We start from the raw sequence: 16902 nt of genomic DNA, 5'->3' as shown, positions 1-16902 counted from the left end.
GTCCCTAGATCAAAGTTTTAAAAATTCGCCGTATTGATAAATGGTGTGTTCCCTTTTACAAATAGGGCAACACTGTGTATTATCCGCTTTGTTTAAAGTTCCCTGTGATGAATATAGTCTGTCTGGCTTAAGGTAATAAATTATATTTAATAGCCTCTTGACGAATGAGACGGCGAATATCAACACGTGCTAATATTTACGGATGGGAATTTGCTAAATGAATGTACTTTATATACGCTACTTGTTGATTATCGCGAATGATTTTTCGCGCTACCGCTAATTGTGAATAATATTTGTTGTAGAATTCTTCGCGCTCCGTATATTCATCCTCTAATAATTCAAATTGAACCGTATTTTCTATTTGACCTTGAACCTAATCGAATTCGCCCTGTAAATGTTCAATATTATTTACCATTTCTATAGCCTGTAAAACTTTTAAATCTGAAACCGTTTCGCCCCTAGTAATTTTATCATTTAACTCTAATATAAATTTCGAGAATATTGTAAGTTTGCATTTAAAACTTAAAATAATGAAATAAACTTAAAATAGATAGTGGCGTGAACACTAAGGATGCTATAGTAGATGAGGAACGGGAAATAGCATTTGGAAGTCATATCTTTGAACGGGTTGACAGCTTCACATACCTTGACTCGCTAGGGACAAAACTACCAATAAAACAAACGAAGAAATTAAAAGACAAATAAACCTTACAAATAGAGCTGTAACGATACGATCGTTAATAGTCTAACACTTCGAACGTTAGCAAAATCTCTCAAATAATGAAACCGAATCCCTACATAGCTACTAATTCGCCGCCGTAAAAGTAGGAAATTTGTAATACAATTTATCGATTTACAATAGTATCGATTTCCTTGTCATTAAAGGGACAACGAATACTGGCCAGGGGCCATGTTCATTTTAGAACAGAACTTTAAGAAGTAATGAGTTAAGTTATCACGGCAGGCAGAACTTACGAGAGATTGGAATAATTTTTTAGTTATTTATGGGTTTTTGGAAATGTGAAATTTGAGTTTGAATAAGTATTTAGTTTATGTATCGTTTTATTTAGAAAATTACGTTGTTTTATGGGAAAATCACTCCGAGGTTCTGGTAAGTACTTTCAATACACGTACATCTTCCATTTAAACTTGTCAGTTCACAATCATTTAAATCTTCTCACCTTATTAGACCTATCCAAAAATCATTCTTATTTTTTTATATACATATATAAGTAAATTCCAGTATGTAAATATTAAATATTTCAGTCAAGGTCATGACCAATATATTCCAGTTTTTGTCATGTGAACAAAAACTATAAGTATATGAAGACAGAATAAAAAGATTTTTTTTTCTGTTCTTTTATAGCCTGCCGGCTCCATTCATTGGACCTATCTTTGTAATTTTTTTGGAAGAAGAATATTTTTAATTTTGGATTTGGGGAAGAAGACTTTATCTTGGGAAGAATTTTAGTTTGATTTTCTGGTTGGTCTACCGTCCTTGGCAGATAGAAAGAACATAGGCTGATCCATCCTAGAGTCCATCCACTACCTGGACCCTGGACAGCGGATTAGGGAACTGCCTTTCCAGGAAAAGGGTTGCTAAGGACATTTACTTTCTAGTTAAAGCTGTTAATAATTCAAATTTAAATTTTTTTATATTACATATTATATCCTCGGATACTTAGGCCTTCAGCCTAAGTGGGTTACGAAACAGATTTGTGCACAATCCCTGGTTAGTACCCTCAACTCTTTGAATCCTTTCAATTGCTTTAATTTTGTTATTCCTTATTTACTTTAAATTTATCTATTTATTAATATTTTATATTGCCCTTAATAGGTTGTCAGGATATATTATCCAATTTTATGGTAATTTGTATATACCCTCATATATCAAATTGATGTATGTATTGTTCTAGTGTCTTAACTGACTAGTCTCAGATTTTTAAAACTGCCCTTTTTGTAACTTATATAAGTATTTAATTATTTTCTAATATTTTAATTACTATTTACTCCAAGTGAGTTATCCTAAACAGTAATCCCAGATCATTTTATCTCATTGTTAGAGAACTGGGTAGACCAATTTTTGTATATAATTATATTTTGGGTCATATTTTTAGGTAACTGTTTTTTTTTGTAAATATATATTTTGGGGATATATTTTAATAATTGCTTAGTGTATATAAGTATGGGAGTATGGGTTTAGCAGCCAAAGCGAACACACGTGCAGACAACGACATCGACGAAAATAAATTCGCATATCGGACCTTTTCACGGTGTCGGAAGTCAAATAATAAATACAAGTGATTAAAGTAAAATATAGATAATAAGTGTTTATAAAAAAGAACTTTCGATTCGTCTACATTGAAAAAAAAAACGTAATTTAATTAAAATAGTGAAAGTAGCATTGATAAATAAATTAGGTTTCGGCAAAGTGACAAAAAGATAAGAAATATTTATCGGTTGGTTTTTAAGATCATTAGCCAGATAATTAAGTAAATAATACAACAGGATATCGTAAGTAAGCAGAATTTTAGTTTTAATAGTAATAATAGTAGCTTTGATACAAACAATATAAACATATAGTCAGGGCCGGCTTCTGAGTTTTAGGAATAAAAGTGTTGGAGTATTGGACGCAGCCAGCGCGGGTGTGGGCGGAAATTTGAATTGAGTAGAGTTTTCGCACAACTGCACCCGTGACGCAGTGACTAATAACCCTAGCACAGAAAATTACTATAAATAAAGAACAATGAATTCAGATGAGGAGTTAACTGATGAAGGAAAAAGGAGGAGAGAAGATGATGAATATTACTCCAGGAGATCAAAAAAAACACCTAGAACCCCACAAAAAAGAGAAGAAGAAAACACAAGTGGAATCGACCAAATGATGAAAATGATGAAAGAATTAGCAATGGATGTAAAAGACATAAAAAAAGAACAATATAGATCACGAGACGAAATTACGCAACTAAAGAGGGAAATTACAGAACTAAAAGATCAACAAAGCGACTACAAAGATGAAATAAGAAAGATGCGAGAAACAAACGAAAAAGCTATTAAACAAATGGGCCAATTAGAGAAAGAAATTACTGCAGCAAACGAAAAAATAGAGAAACTGGAGAGAGAAAAAAAGAGGAAAAATGTAGTAATACAAGGACTAAACATTGACACAAATGATCAAAAACTATTGCGAGAGGCCGTAGAGAACTTTCTAGAAAAAGAACTACAAGTGTCAGTAGATGTAAATGGAGCGAGAAAAATAGGAGAAAATACTACCTTAGTAGAACTTAACAGCGTGAAGAACAAAATTGAAGTAATGAAAAATAAAAATAAACTAAAAAACAAAACAGACGAGCGAATCTACATAAATGATGATATGTCAAAGGAGGAAAGAATTATCCAGAAAGAAATTAGAAGTAAGGCTATGGCAGAGAGATATAATGGAAAAAATGTAAAAATAGGATTCCAGAAGCTAATCATAGATGGAGAAATATGGACATGGAATAACAGCCAACGACAATTAGTAAAAGATAAAAATGTAAAACCAAAAAACTAACAGCAAAATTTAAACAGGCTAAAATAACGAAGACGACTTGGCAAGATAAAGGTACAAGAGATGAACAAAATGTAGAGATCATTACTGGAAACAAAGTAATAAACGAATGCATATTAGTAGGGACATGGAATGTAAGAGGAACGTACGAGGAAGGAAAACTAAAACACATAATCGACGAACGCAAAAAATACAAGTTCGAAATAGTAGCACTACAAGAAACAAAACAATTAGGGCAAAACTCAATGGAAATAAACGACTATTTATTTTTCAACAGCGGGGGAGAAAATAGAATGTTAGGCACAGGCTTTGTGGTAAATAAAAAGCTGAAAGATCTAATCGTTGACTTCAAACCAATTTCAGAGTGAATATGTGTATTAAGAATAAGAGGAAAATACCAAAAAATAACATTTATAAATATACATGCACCGACTGAAGACAAAAGTATAGAAATAAAAGAAGACTTTTATAATCAAATAGATACAGTATTCGAAAATATCCCCAAATACGATGTAAAAATAGTGCTAGGTGATAGTAATGCAAAAATAGGAAAAGAAGAAATATATGTACCCACCATAGGAAAATACAGCTTGCATGAAACAACGAACGAAAATGGTCACTTCTTAATTGATTTCGCGAAAGAAAGAAATATGATCATTATGAGCACATACTTCCAACACAAAAGAATACACCAAGGAACGTGGAGATCACCGGATGGGAAAACCATAAACCAAATTGATCATGTGCTTGTCGAAAAAGATATGCAAAAATGTATAAAGAACATAAGAACATACAGAGGTCCAGATGCAGATTCAGATCACTTTATAGTTGGAATACAAATGAAACAACTTATTCCAGTGCTTAGAAACCAGCGGAAGAAAAAGTATAAAGCAACTAAACCTGTGAGACTACTGACAGAAGAGGAACAAAATAAATATGAAAGAATAATCAGTAGAGGATTAGATAATATTGCAGAAAGTGGGGATATTGAACAAACATGGATGCAAATAAAAGTATGTATGACCAAAGCAGCTCAGGCCAGTAATAGAAATATAAAACACGAATACAAAGAATGGTTCGACGATGAATGTAAAATGGAACTAGATGAACGAAATAAATTAAGAATGAAAATGATGCAAGAAAAAACAACAGAGATAGAGAGAAAATACAATGAACAAAGGAAAAGAGCCAAAAGAATAATAAGATCTAAGAAAAGAAAATACAATGAAGATAAATTAAAATGTATAGAACAGAGCTATAAAAATAGAGAAATTAGAAACTTATATCAAGGGGTGAAAAATGAGAAAAAGGGGTACCAAGGAAAACCTGTACACTACAAAAACAAAAATAGAAGAAATTTAGTAAGTGACGAAGAAATATTGAGCAGATGGAAAGAATACTTTGAAGAACTTTTAAATGAAATTCCCACAACAGAATATGAAGAGGAAGAAGAAGTGTATGAAAATGTCAATCAAGAACGAATAGAGGAAAGACCACCTAAAGAAAAAGAAATAAAAGAAATAATAGCGAAACTAAAGAATAATAAGAGCCCAGGAAGAGATGAAGTAACAGCTGAAATGTTTAAATATGGAGGACCAGTACTAATTAAGCATTTGGAAAAGTTGCTAAAAGACATATGGGAACAAGAAAAATTACCGAAGGAATGGACCGAAGCGACACTGTGCCCTTTTCACAAAAAAGGCGACAAAAGTCTATGCCACAATTACAGGGGAATAGCCCTACTAAATGTTGCATATAAAATACTTGCAGTATATATAAAAGACAAGCTATCTCAAAATATAGATAATGACATAGGGGAATATCAATGTGGATTCAGAAGAGGGCGCAGCACAGTGGATCAAATTTTCCTACTGCGCGAAATACAAGCAGAAAGCTACGAATATGGGAAAGATACAATGGCCCTATTCATCGACTTTAAACAAGCGTTCGATAGGATAAAGCGCAAAGAAATATACAAAGCACTACGTGAAATGGGAATTAGTGAAAAACTGATAAGAAGGGTAAAAATGACACTCCGAAAAACAGAGAATAGGGTTAAAATAAATGGCGAAGAAACAGATAAGTTTGAGGTTAGTGAGGGGGTGCGACAAGGAGACCCACTGTCATCGCTGTTGTTCAGTATCGTCCTCGAAGTTACCATCAGAGAAGCTGGAATCAACAGGTCAGGACTTATATATCAAAGAAAACACCAATGCTTAGCATTCGCTGACGACATTGTACTGATAGCCAGAAGTAAGCAAGAATTAAAAGAAATAATAAAAAGATTAGAAATGAAAGCGAGAAAGAAAGGGATGTACATAAATGAAGAAAAGACCAAATATATGGAATGGACAGAAAGAGATTACCTACAAGAACAATATCTGACAGTAATAACAGATGAAAAAACATATAAATTCGAAGAAGTAGAAATATTCCAGTATTTAGGAGCGACATTCACGAGAAGACCAAATATGAAGAAAGAAATCCAAGCGAGAATTATGGCCGGTAACCGTTGTATTTTTGCACTAAACAATTTATTAAGAAGCAAAAACATATCTAGAAGGGCTAAGATAAGAATATATAAGACAGTAATAAGACCTATTGTATTATATGCCAGTGAAACATGGACAATGAACAAATCCGAGCAAGTCTTGCTGCAAGTCTGGGAAAGAAAAGTCCTCAGGAAAATATTTGGAGGTAAATTATGGAATGGTAAATGGATAAAAAGACCAAATATGGAATTAGAGGAGATGTATGGAGAGCCGAATATCGTAGGGATCATAAAGTCACAAAGACTGAGATGGTTGGGACACATCCAAAGGATGGAAAACACGAGACTGCCAAAAAGAATGCTAATGGGAGGAATAGGAGGGAAAAGGAAGAAAGGCAGATCGAAAACCAGGTGGAAGAAGGATGTTGAAAAAGACATAGAAAAACTTAAAATACCAAACTGGAAAAATAAAGCAACAAACAGAAAAGAATGGAAAAGAATAGTAACCCAAGCCATGGGCCTTCTAGGCCTGGAGAGCTAAAGTATATATATATATATATATATATATATATATATATATATATATATATATATATATATATATATATATTGTTACGATAATTATCCTGGCCTAAAATAACCGTAAATATTATGACTAATGTGTTCTGTTTTTAGATTTTACGAGAGTATTCTATTAGCCGGCAGAAATTTACCTGAATGGACCTTCCAGAAACGGTCGAGCCGATGTAAAAAAATACCCGTTTGCCTTACCGTTATAATTTCGCCGCAAATCGAGAAGGCTGTTCGATGATTCTAGCGTAAAGGCAATGGCATATATAAAGGACATTTGATTTGGAAGGAACAGTTAATTCTGAACTCGCGCTCGCGAATTTGTAACGTACGGATATATATAAATTTGTCAGATAAGTTAAAATAAATAAAGAAATAAATTAAATCCGTAAGTGTTATAAATATTGAACCTTTTAATAAATTCACAACAAATGGTGTCAGAGTGAGATCGAACATAAATTAGACTTATAATAATAATACAAGTGAATATAAAATAAATTGTGAAAATGGCTACGATTTATGAGCTGACAGTGACTAATTTAAGAAGACATCTTGAAGACAGAGAATTAGCTTCTACCGGAAAAAAGGCTGAGTTAGTCCAACGACTAAAGAACGCTTTGCTAGAAGAAGGACTAGATCCAGAGACTTATATATTTGAAGATGCTGTCCTCTCGTCGATTTCGAAAGTTTCCGGCGACATCGCATCATTAGAGAACAAAGTTTCCGACGATATTTCGAAAGTGTCTTCTGATGTAGCCAAAGTTTCCGGCGACATCGCATCATTGGAGAACAAAGTATCCGGCGACATCGCTTCTTTAGAAAGCAAAGTTTCTAACGAGATTTCTTCTCTGGAAAGCAAAGTTTCTGCTAACATCTCTAAAGTCACTTCTGAAATATCTGCTCTTGACGATAGAGTGTCTTCGCTAAAAAACCAAGTTGCTGCCGATAAGTTGGCCTTCGAAGAAAAGATTAAAGAGATGGAAAGGAAGATGGAAGAAACAGGGACAGCAGAGAGAGGTAACAATCCGATTACAGTGGAGATAAAAGAAGACGAGACGAAATTTAAGTTGGAGACACGGCCGAAATTTGAAGGAAGTGGAGGTTCTATTCATGTTAAAGTCCCAACTTTCGACGGAAAATCATCATGGAACAACTACATGAAACAGTTCGAATCAGCCGCAAGAGCAAATGGATGGTCTGAAAAAGAAAAGGCTGTAAACCTGACTATCGCTCTTCGAGGAGATGCCTTAGATGTGCTTCAGACCATAGCCGTAGAGGAGACCGATGATTTCGAACAACTGAAGAAGAGGTTAAATATGCGATATGGCCACGAACATTTGGAGCATGTATATCAGTCACAGCTTAAAAATCGTAGACAGAAGAAAGATGAGGCTCTTCAAGAATATGAGGTAGATATTGCCAGATTAGTACGATATGCTTATCCAACAGCTCCCGAAGACATGATGGAAAAATTGGCCGTTCAAACGTTTATTGATGGTCTTCGTGATCATGAAATGCAGAGAACACTACGATTAGCTCGTCACAAGACGCTGGTTGATGTCTTATCCGCCGCCCTCGAATACGAGTCAGCTACGCAGGCCTCTGGCGGGTACAGTAAAGTTAGGACTGTAAAAGAGGAAGGAGATGAAGATAAACTTGACCAGCTCTTTAATTTGATAAAAAGCATGACATGCAAGAAAACGAAGACCATAAAATCAAGAAACTCACCATCGGAAAAACCAGAACGAGTCGGCTTTAGGGGAGCAGCTTCGACCCGGAACTTTTCCAAAGACCCTCTTATACTAATAGCTTCTTTGAAATGTCGTGAAGATAGTGTATATGTAGATGGAGAAATAAATGGTAAAAGACATACGTTGTTGGTGGATACCGGAGCGACCAGAACCATTATACGCCCGACAGTTATAAACAGCCGAAAGAAACTGTTACCAACGAGGTTACGACTTCGGACCGCTACAGGTGAAAATGCCAACATTCATGGAGAAATCCAGGTACAATTGGGAATTGGGGCAGAAAAGTTTGTCCATACTGTTATAGTTGCTGACATCGAAGAGGATGTTATATTAGGAATGGACGTAATGAATATGCATGGATTCCAATTGGATTTTAAGAATAAGGTAATCAAAGTTGGCAACGAGGAGGTATTTCTCCATCCACATAATGACAACACTGTGCAAGCAGCCATTACAGAAGATACAGTCGTGCCTGCGAGAAGCGAAACGATCATAGTAGCGCGACTACAGGGAATTGTAGACGAAGGGAGACCTGTTATGATGGAGCCTTGGAACCACGACGATGAGGTTGGCCGTGGAATCATAATTGGAAAGGAATTGGTGACTTCGGCTAAAGAAATTCCTGTGAGACTTATCAATGTCAACGACTACCCAGTGACCATAAAGAAAGAGACAAAAGTAGGAACTTGTGTACCTGTGACATCCATAATTCGTCAGGCGACAACATCTGATAATTCCAACGACAAATTCGACCAAATGGTTGCAGTTGCAGGACAGTCTCTAAATCAGATGGAGAAAAGGAAATTAAGGGAATTTCTTCGGCAGTATCGTGATATTTTCGTACCGAAAGGAGGAAAGACGGGAAGAACTACCGTTGTTAAGCATAAAATTGATACTGGTAATGCTAAGCCAATTCGTCAAACAGCTCGACGATTACCACAGGCGAAGAGAGAGGAAGCTGAAACGATTGTTCAGGAAATGAAGAAAGACGGGGTGATAGAACCTTCTACGAGTCCATGGGTCTCTCCGGTGGTCCTGGTTAAGAAGAAAGACGGAACGACGAGGTTCTGTGTGGATTACCGTTTGCTGAACAACGTTACCAAGAAAGATAGTTATCCTCTGCCTCGGATCGATGACACATTGGACACATTGGCTGGAAGTAAATTGTTTTCTACTTTAGATTTGAAGTCTGGATACTGGCAGGTAGAAATGGACCCAGTCGATAAAGAAAAGACAGCCTTCACCACAGGATCTGGATTGTGGCAATTCAACGTTATGCCATTTGGACTTTGTAATGCTCCTGCGACATTTGAGAGGCTTATGGAAAATGTGTTGAGAGGGTTATCTTGGAAAACATGCCTGGTTTATTTAGATGACATAATCGTCTTGGGGGAGACATTCGAAGATCATTTGAGGAATTTAGAAAACGTTTTTAATCGACTTAAAGCTGCCCAATTGATGCTAAACCCCAAAAAGTGCCAGCTATTTCAAGGTAAAGTCAATTATCTGGGTCATATAGTCAGTAAAGAAGGAGTGGCCGTGGATAAGGGAAAAATCGATTCCATTAAGGAATGGCCAAAACCAACTGACAAACATCAAGTGAGAAGTTTTCTTGGACTATGTACTTACTACCGGAGGTTTATTAAGAAGTTTGCAGATATCGCTAAGCCATTAACGCGACTTACAGAGGAAGCAAGAGAATACCGCTGGGATATAGACTGCCAAAATGCCTTTGAAACGTTGAAAAAGCATTTAATAACAGCACCAATTTTGGGGTATCCACTGCCAGAAGGAGAGTTCATCTTAGATACGGATGCAAGTAACGTGGGAATTGGAGGAGTGCTGTCTCAGATTCAAGGAGGACAGGAACGAGTCCTCGGATATTTTAGTAAAGTCCTTTCAAAACCTGAGCGGAATTATTGCGTCACGAGAAGAGAACTTCTGGCAGTAGTGAAATCAGTAGAGCACTTCTATCAATACCTCTATGGAAGGAAGTTTTTAATCCGAACCGACCATGCCGCCCTTAAGTGGTTGATGCAGTTTAAGAATCCAGAGGGTCAGATAGCCAGGTGGATCGAACGACTCCAAGAATACGATTTTAAGATTGAGCACCGAGCCGGAGTTAGCCACAGAAACGCTGATTCTCTTTCCAGAAGGCCATGCCCAGCAGAGTGTCCTCACTGCAACAAAACGGAATCCAAGGAAGCAGCAGTGCTAAGAACGACGATTGTCAACGACGACTGGACGCCTACTAAGATAAGGGAAGAACAAGAGAGAGATCCAGTTATACAGAAAATCCGAAAATGGAAAGAGGAAAACCGTCGACCACCTTGGCAGGAAATATCAAACCTATGCTCAGTAGTTAAGACGTATTGGGCCCAGTGGGACTCATTTATCATCGAAGATGGCTTGCTCAAACGAGTCCTGGAAAATGATGACGGTTCAGAGAAAAGAAGACAGTTGGTGATCCCAAAGAGCAGAATAGCGGAAGTACTTCGTCAGTTACACGACAGTCCATCGGGAGGGCATTTTGGTGTAAGGAAAACCCTTCAGCGAATTCGGGAACGGTTTTATTGGATGAACAGTTCCGACGACGTAAAAGACTGGTGTAAGAAATGTACTATTTGTGCTACGAGTAACGGGCCTCACCGGAAAAGGAGAGCTCCTATGAGACAATATAATGTTGGAAGCCCGTTTGAAAGAATAGCTTTGGACATTGCAGGGCCATTTCCAGAAAGTGAAAATGGGGGCAAGTACATGTTGGTAGTAATGGATTACTTCACTAAGTGGGTCGAGATTTATGCACTTCCAGACCAGAAGGCCGCCACCGTTGCAGATAAGTTGATCCAAGAATATATCAGCCGATTTGGAGTGCCTTTGGAGATCCATAGTGACCAAGGCAGGAACTTTGAAAGTGATCTATTCCAAGGAATATGTGATAGACTAGGCATGAAGAAAACAAGAACTACCGCGTATCATCCGCAATCGGATGGTATGGTAGAACGAATGAATAGGACAGTTGGCAAGTATTTGACAAAGATGGTGTCCGATCATCAGCGAGACTGGGACCAATACCTTCCGTTCTTCACAATGGCCTACAGATCTGCTGTTAACGAATCAACGGGCCAGACACCAGCCAGAGTCCTATTCGGACGCGAAATGCGACTACCTTGTGATCTAGAATTTGGGTGTCGACCTGGAGAAGATGTAGCAGGTGAAGATTATGTGATCGAATTACGAAGAAGAATGGACGATGTACATGAGTTGGTCCGTTCCCACCTTCAGATCGCTAGCGACCGAATGAAGAAACGGTACGATACACAAGCCGAAAAGGGTTGCTTTAAGAAGAACGACAAAGTATGGCTGTATAATCCCAAGAAGCGAAAAGGTTGTTCTCCCAAATTGCAGCAGTTTTGGGAAGGTCCATACCTCATCATGGAGAAGATCAACGATGTCATCTACCGAATAAGCAAGATTCCGAGGGGAAAGCCGATGATAGTACACCATAACCGGCTGGCGTCTTTCGAAGGTGACCACGACGTAGATGAAGAAGTGGAAGTAAACCAAGTCCAAGACGTGTCTGACCTCACGTTTGAGGAATTCATGGGTGCCTATGGAGGTACCGGTAAAGCAAGACATGGTGTTACCACTGAAGAAAAGCAAGATCTACTCGCGCTCCCCGATGACTACTCGCTGGCCCTTACCATCCCGGCCAGTATCAAAGACGCACCAGGGTTGGCATCCGTCTTTCGAAGGAAGTTTGGTCGAGTTGCAGAACTTCAATGCCAGGTGCCAGCTCCCGGTAAAACCTTGAAACTCCAAGATGCATCACGTTACCTTTTCTACCTGGTAACAAAAGACACTGCCCGTGACCAACCTACCTACCGAGATGTGTGGGAAGCCTTACTTCAATTGAGAGAGCACGTACTAGAGTCCGACGTGCAAAAGTTAGCCATGCCAAAGTTGGAGTGCCGCCAATTAGATTGGAGGGTTATCCGAAATATGGTGGAGGAGATCTTTAAAGACACCGAAGTCCAGGTGTTAGTCTGTTGCAATCCGCATAGTTACTGGTGCGGAGAGAAAACCGTCCCTTGTCATTTTTATACAACTGGAAGTTGTAAAAGAGGGTCCAGTTGCCGATACCAGCATACAGTTCCGGTTTCAGTCTCGACAAGGTTCCAGGAGGAACCATCTTTTAAGAGGGGGGCAATGTTACGATAATTATCCTGGCCTAAAATAACCGTAAATATTATGACTAATGTGTTCTGTTTTTAGATTTTACGAGAGTATTCTATTAGCCGGCAGAAATTTACCTGAATGGACCTTCCAGAAACGGTCGAGCCGATGTAAAAAAATACCCGTTTGCCTTACCGTTATAATTTCGCCGCAAATCGAGAAGGCTGTTCGATGATTCTAGCGTAAAGGCAATGGCATATATAAAGGACATTTGATTTGGAAGGAACAGTTAATTCTGAACTCGCGCTCGCGAATTTGTAACGTACGGATATATATAAATTTGTCAGATAAGTTAAAATAAATAAAGAAATAAATTAAATCCGTAAGTGTTATAAATATTGAACCTTTTAATAAATTCACAACAATATATATATGTATATAAGTATAGGGTTGGGATAGTACATAAGATTGGAATATAGTGTATAAAGCATTTCTGATTTTTATTTGTTTCCTATCATTTATTTTTCAGTTAGTATATAATTACATATATCCCAAATTGGAGTGATATTCCAAATTCACCCTGGCGCCCATCTCAAGATCATCTTAGGATTTATCTAACCTTAGGTTACTACAGGCAAGCAAACGTGCCAACCTCCTCTCTGAGCACTACTCTCCTTCTCTTGAGCTAAGCCTATTCTATTGTAGTACTTCAAGTAAATTTTATATTTTCTTTTGTATTGGTCACATTCCCTGTTATTTAACCTTATTAAATAATAATTAATTAATTTTACATTTTATTTAACCATAAATCTTACATAATTTCTAATATTGGCTTCACCATCTCAGGCTTTTCCCTTTTAATTTGCAACAATCAGCTGTTCCCTTTTTTAATCGGTAACAGAGCATACTATGGACCCCAAAAACAATTCCACTCAAGAAATATTCAAAACTATTATATACAAAACACTATTGAGGCCGGTTCCCACATACGGGGCGGAAACATGGACTCTAGCATAAAAGGATGAAAGACTTCTGGGAATATTCGAGCGTAAGATACTCCGTAAAATATTTGGAGCTATTAACGAGCAAGGGCAGTGGCGCAAAAGATTTAAATTCGAATTATACCAACTCTTTAATGAACCAGATGTCGTAACGTTTATTAAAACACAGCGAGTTAGATGGGCCGGATATATAATACGAATGCCTGACAACATGATTGCTAAAAAGGTAACGACAGGAAGACCTATAGGAAGCAGAAGCGGAAGCCGACCGCGAATTAGGTGGTTAGATGAAGTTGAGACCGACTTAGGCATGTACTAGAGATCAGAAGATGGCAATAAGATGCCAGAAACCAAACAGAATGGCGACTTATCTTAGAGCAGGCCAGGATCCACAGAGTATTTTCGAGCCAAAGATGATGATGAGGAATTGCTTCTAATGGAGCATTTTTAACAAACAGGTTAAAAGTTTGGCTATTTCAAATGTATAATCTGTAATTATGTTACCCCCGTTTGATAGCGTTATGTTACTTTCATTTTATTACATTTTGAAAATTCAGATATAATTTTCCAAGCATTTTTAGAAGGATTATCAGATGTGTTTATTATATTTTGGTAGTTGAATTTTTTTGGATGAATTAAGAAGCTTTTGATGATCTCTTTTTTTATGTTTATAATAATCACCTCAACTCAGGAAATGCTCTAGATAATGCATAAAAATGTTTCAGTTCATAACTTAATTGTCTCACCTTATTATTAACCCCTTTACTATTTGGTTTAGACTTTTTATTTATAATAGGAAAGTTAATGTCAAAATGATACATAAAAATATTTTAAAAAGTATTAAAAGCAATATCCATGTCTAAAATGTATAAATTTATTAATAGTAATGTGGTTAAAATTTTGACTGATCTGTCCCAAAATCCAACTCAATCAGTACTGTTCGATGTTTGGAAACACTATTGTCATTTACACAAGTAACCGTAGAGTTTGAAAAATTTACAAAAATATCATCAGTAGTCGTAATGCTAGTATCCGTGACCATACTGGGTTATTTTACGAGATTAAAGTTTACATTAAAAGAACAAATGACATTTTTTAGTTTGATAACATCAGAATTTGGACATCTTGTATCAATATTAAAATCGCCGCATATAATAATAATATAGGTGTTAGATTTAAAAACGAAATTTAAACGGATTCAAGATTTTCTAAAAAAGGAATAATATTCCGGATAGGGATCTGTAACAGTTTGATTAATTATAACTCCGTTATTTAATTTGTGTGTAGAAGAAATGCAACAAAATTCTGAATGTTTACTAACACAAAACTCCTGAACATTGATTTCGTTTGCTTTGATTCCATCTCTAATCCATATCCCTACGCCTCAATATAATATCACGATACACAGACTAAATCTGTGTATCGTGATATCGTGATACTGTGTAGTCTGTGTATCGTGATATAATATAACCTTTGAGGTAAACATAATTTACCGAGTTAATTGTCTCCCACAATTCTGTCAAATAAAATATTTATATTCTTAATGTTTTTATTATCTAAAGTAATTTCACAAGCTTTTTCAATACTAATACTTTGGACGTTGAGTAGTATTAGCTCGATCAAGAATTCCAATACGCTATGTTTAAAAGTTTACCGAAAGTTTCCCACGGTGTTACGTTTTGGGAAGTTTCGCCGTTACCTTCCGAGGAAATCCCTGGTACAAAAATAATAGAAAATAAATTTCAATTAAATAAAAATTACTTTCTACAAAAATACACAAGTGACTTTCTATAAAAATGCACAAGTGACTTGTCGTTTGGTGGTACACAAACTAAACTACAACTACTACACACAATACTAACAAACTAATACTAATATTAACATTATTATACTTCCCACAACCAAAAATAATGACTAAGCGAAGACAGGTATTAGTCGTAAAATTGTATTATTTCATAACATTTTTCAGCTTGAGAGATGAAATAAATGCATCGCGGTGATTAAGGAATTTTTAAAACTCATAAGTGTTTATTGACTCGACAATCTCCGACCTTAAGAAATTTAAAACAAATTCTCAAAAAGATACAGAGAGTCACCGAAAATTAAAATCAAAGAAAATGTCACTTAAATCTTAGAGGTAGTCTTAATCACCCGGCCACTTCGGTATCTTTTAAATTTCTATCGTATATCACTATTTACACACATTCATCCCAAATTCAATCGACTGGCAACAAGAGCGTTTCTACTTCTAACGATTTCCATTTTTGTCTCTTGCACACACATTCTTTTAAAATAGACCCTAAAGTTTAAAATTTTTTTTAAAGTTTAAAGTTTTTAATATTTTTCGCAGAGCAAGTCTATTATCTTACACACTATAAAATGGTCACATCGAAATAAGATAGGCAGACGAAAATCTTCCGTGGCAAGTGTCTCAGAAACGCAAGTTTTTAAACGTATTCAGCAAAGTCCAAATTCATCGATAAACGTATTTAGCGAAGAATCTGAATCGAATGCTTCTCGTTCTACACTAGCTGTCATACAAACATTTCAGATGCAATTGGTTTCATTAAACACAATTACAGCCACTTCTTTGATTTTTCTCTTTTACCGTCTGTTTCAGACTATACTTAAATATTTCCATTCAACCCTATGTTCATCAGGATAAGTAAAATTGTTATTATCTCTGGCAAAATTTATATGAGCAGATACAGAATAGATATGAGCAGACAAAATACGCAACTACGAGAAGAAACCTGTAGCGCTTTGAAGGACACTACTGAAAATACGGAGCTAGAAGGATCCCTAAGAAAAGAATTAAGTTAATTTGAGAAAGTAACAGGACCCACCAACTTAATAAACTACGGGGTAAAGTTGACAAAGAGATGCGACCCCGTCAAGCAGCTGTATAAACGGCACAACCCCGCAATGTTAGAAATCATCAACTAAGAAGTGGACAAGATGTAAAAGGAAGGAACTATCGAACCCTCCACAAGCGGTTGATGTTCACTGTTACTAGTTAGAAAAAAAGGCAACTCGTACAGTATGTACTCGTACAGTATATTATGTATCGACTTTCAAAAGGTCAACGAGCTATCAGATATATCGTTATCCAGAATATCGGATATTCTTAATTAACTTAAAGAGGCAAATTTTATTTCTACCCTTGATCGAAAACAAGTATAATTTCAAATACCTCTGGAAGAGACAAGCAGCCCAGTAACAGCATTTAGCGTACTCGAAAACAACCACTTTCAATTTAGGACTACTCCATTTGGCCTGCACTCCGCTGAAGCAACTTTCCAACGTCTACTACATAAAGTAATATCTCCCGATATAGAGTTTGCATTCGACTACTTAGATGAT

This window comes from Diabrotica undecimpunctata, chromosome 3 (genome assembly GCF_040954645.1).
Source record: "Diabrotica undecimpunctata isolate CICGRU chromosome 3, icDiaUnde3, whole genome shotgun sequence".
NCBI lineage: Eukaryota > Metazoa > Arthropoda > Insecta > Coleoptera > Chrysomelidae > Diabrotica > Diabrotica undecimpunctata.
This window is presented reverse-complemented; position numbering follows the sequence as displayed.